We start from the raw sequence: 2833 nt of genomic DNA, 5'->3' as shown, positions 1-2833 counted from the left end.
TAATTATATAAAAATTATATTTTTATATAATTAAAGCAAATGCTTTGGGGACTAATCATAGAATAAACAATAAACATATTCATCTAATTGTAGCCTGTCAGATAGAGGGGAAAGATTACTATAGTTCTTTACAGAAGAGAAAACAGCTTAAACAATAAGCTTCCTTTATTACTTAAATCTAAGTTACTTCTGCAAATGTGTCAGATATTTCGTTATTTAAAATAGTGTAAAATAACAAAAAAATCTGTTCTCCATTCATACAAAAACACCAAGCAACTTTTTTCTGATGTGATTAAAACATTTTAAACATGCATTTACCAAGTCACCAAGGATTTTTACACGACACAAAGCATCTAAAACACCAGTTACCTAGTTATTTAAGACTAATGAACTCATCGATGGATTTGTTTTTGCACAGTTTGCAAAAATACTATTCACTATTAGATATAGATTATACTTTGACACTAAAAGAAATATGCTCTATAATGCAAATAAACAATGCAGGAATCACTTAGGTAAGATACTCAACTGCCTTTATGATGGAGCAGTCTCATTGCCTGAGAGCCACGAGGAAATGGAGAAGCTGTTGACAGAGGCCAAGGTTCAGGGCCTCGTAGACAAGTGCCAGGCAGGCCTATGAAACAAAACGAGCCTCGCTGCAAAGATTCTGATATCACCGCTTCCAAAGAAGAAGGAAAACTTACAGCAACTTCAAATAAGCTAGTTGTACAATTTCTGTATAACAGAAGTGGCAACGACTATTCACATACCTACGTATCTGACAACACTTTGTTGAAAAACTTGTTTTGACAACCTGTCCCTGAGCTTTGGTGGAAGGTCCTATTCATAAAAGATGTTACTGAGGACAAATTTTGCTCTTAATCCTTTTAGGATCAAGGCTACAAGATGCTGGTTTTGTTATATGTTCATCCTCTACACCACTGTGAAGAAACAGACCAAAGTAGAATTCCCTTAAGCCTGGACTTATGAAGAGAGACTGAATACTTTGCCCATTGAAGTCTAGGATAGCCAGGGATTTAATTATGCACTCCTAGAGTCCACAGGTGGGGCAGCCAAAGACTCCACCATCTGGAGGAGGATGAGAACGGGGATAGCTTGTATTTATATCACGCACCTGGCCGCCGGGCTAAACACTACCACTGAACTGGCAGCAGACCTGAGCTGTACTCCCTACCGCCCAGCCACCCTGCTGCGCTCCTGGCAGGCTCCTGGGCACCTTTCCTTTCCACTGAGTCTAGAAATCATCTTTTAAAATGAGCCATATTACTAGTTTCCTTGTTTGCTTGATAAAACTTTTCTTTTAGTTCTGTCTTTACCCAAGGTGAATACATCTCCCCATTGATGTATAAGTCCATCTGAGTTCTCTTTTTTCAAGTGAGAATACTTGGAGCCAGGGTATTTCAGTTTTCAGAGGAAAAAGTGTGAATGGATGTAGGCTGTATATAAGACCTTTTCTGTGCAGTATTTTGTTGATGGTGTTTACTACCTTTTGGAACTATCTGTTCGTTCTTAACTGAGGAGCTGTTAAAAAATCCAAAATAGTTTAACAATTTTCAAGCCCCAACAAACTAGCTTTTGGAACTTATGCTTCTACGACTATGCAATATCTTCTTGTTTTGGCAAAAGTTCTTCCACTGTGTGGTTTTGAATTTGGGCTTCTTGATAAATAGCTGCATCTCGTATCAGTGATGTGTAAGCAGAAGAGCCCTGTACTCCTAAAACCCTGTTTCTAGTGTTGCTTTCAATGCACAGCATTGTTTAAGGTGAAAGTCATTTGTGGCCTTGATTAATTCTTGGTCTGATTTTTGCAGAGACTCCCACATGTCCATTGGCTTTTATGATGGCATTAGGGTTCCTAAGATACAAGGTTTGAGTGACTGTTCAGCACTGCTAATGGCTCTTTTCATGACTCTTGCATTTTTGATTGCTTTCCCATTCCAGGAACAAAATGCATTCCAGGAATTAAATCGGAGTTTGAGACTCTCAAACTGCTGTATCACAGGATTTATATTCTTATTTTTCATCCTTTTTCTTCATTAAGCTGTACTTACCAAAGCCAGTGGATGCTCTGCCCTTTGCTTACAAATGAAATTTGTCCCCAAGCATGGCCTTCCACACCTCCAAGGGGTGCGGTTCACAATAATACTGGGGAATCTTGCCTATCTTATATCAGCCTTTGGTAATTCAGTAAATTCAGCCTCTGGGTCCTTGAAATAGAGTTTACAGATGAGATTATTGTAGTACATCATCTCTTCATACTACATGAAGTATTGCTTATTTCCCTGAGGATAAAATCTTGCTTGTTTTATTTATCATAACTAACAAGTAATTACTGAATGCCCACTGTTGGTATTTAGTGTGACAAGTGCTGCAGACACTATCAAGTAGAAGATTATAGAGCAAAGAATACAGACTGAAACTGATTCTTTAAACCCTGAGACATTAACTACATTTTAAATATTAATAGAATGGCCAGGCTGGAAAAAGGTTTCTTGGTGTCCAGACACAAACATTTGCAATGTTGGGAAGAGGAAAACATCATCTTAGTAAAGCAATTTCCTAAGTAAAGCTATCCAGAAAGCTATCCAGATAAACACCCACAATATGGAGGTGGGATGAGGGAAAGATGGGCATTAGATTGAAAAGGCTGTGTTCAACATACACTCTAGGAAAACAGTGAAGAGTGATATTTTGTATTTCTTTCTCAAAATTGGCACATCTCCTTAATATTGGGTGGCATTCACTTAATATCCACTTTTCCATAACATTGGGAATTTTCCTCACCTGTTCTAATTGATAAATATGAAACCTG

At 37.8% G+C, this 2833-nt stretch overlaps 1 pseudogene; it reads left to right on the top strand.

Moving 5' to 3' along the window:
• Positions 1 to 475: 475 nt before the first annotated feature.
• LOC132522651 (BTB/POZ domain-containing adapter for CUL3-mediated RhoA degradation protein 3-like) lies at positions 476 to 1164 on the top strand (annotated as a pseudogene).
• The last annotated feature ends 1669 nt before the right edge of the window (positions 1165 to 2833 follow it).

The sequence above is a fragment of the Lagenorhynchus albirostris genome, chromosome 7 (assembly GCF_949774975.1).
Source record: "Lagenorhynchus albirostris chromosome 7, mLagAlb1.1, whole genome shotgun sequence".
NCBI lineage: Eukaryota > Metazoa > Chordata > Mammalia > Artiodactyla > Delphinidae > Lagenorhynchus > Lagenorhynchus albirostris.
The sequence above is the reverse complement of the archived record's forward strand: the minus strand, read 5'-3'. Positions and strand labels throughout refer to the sequence as shown.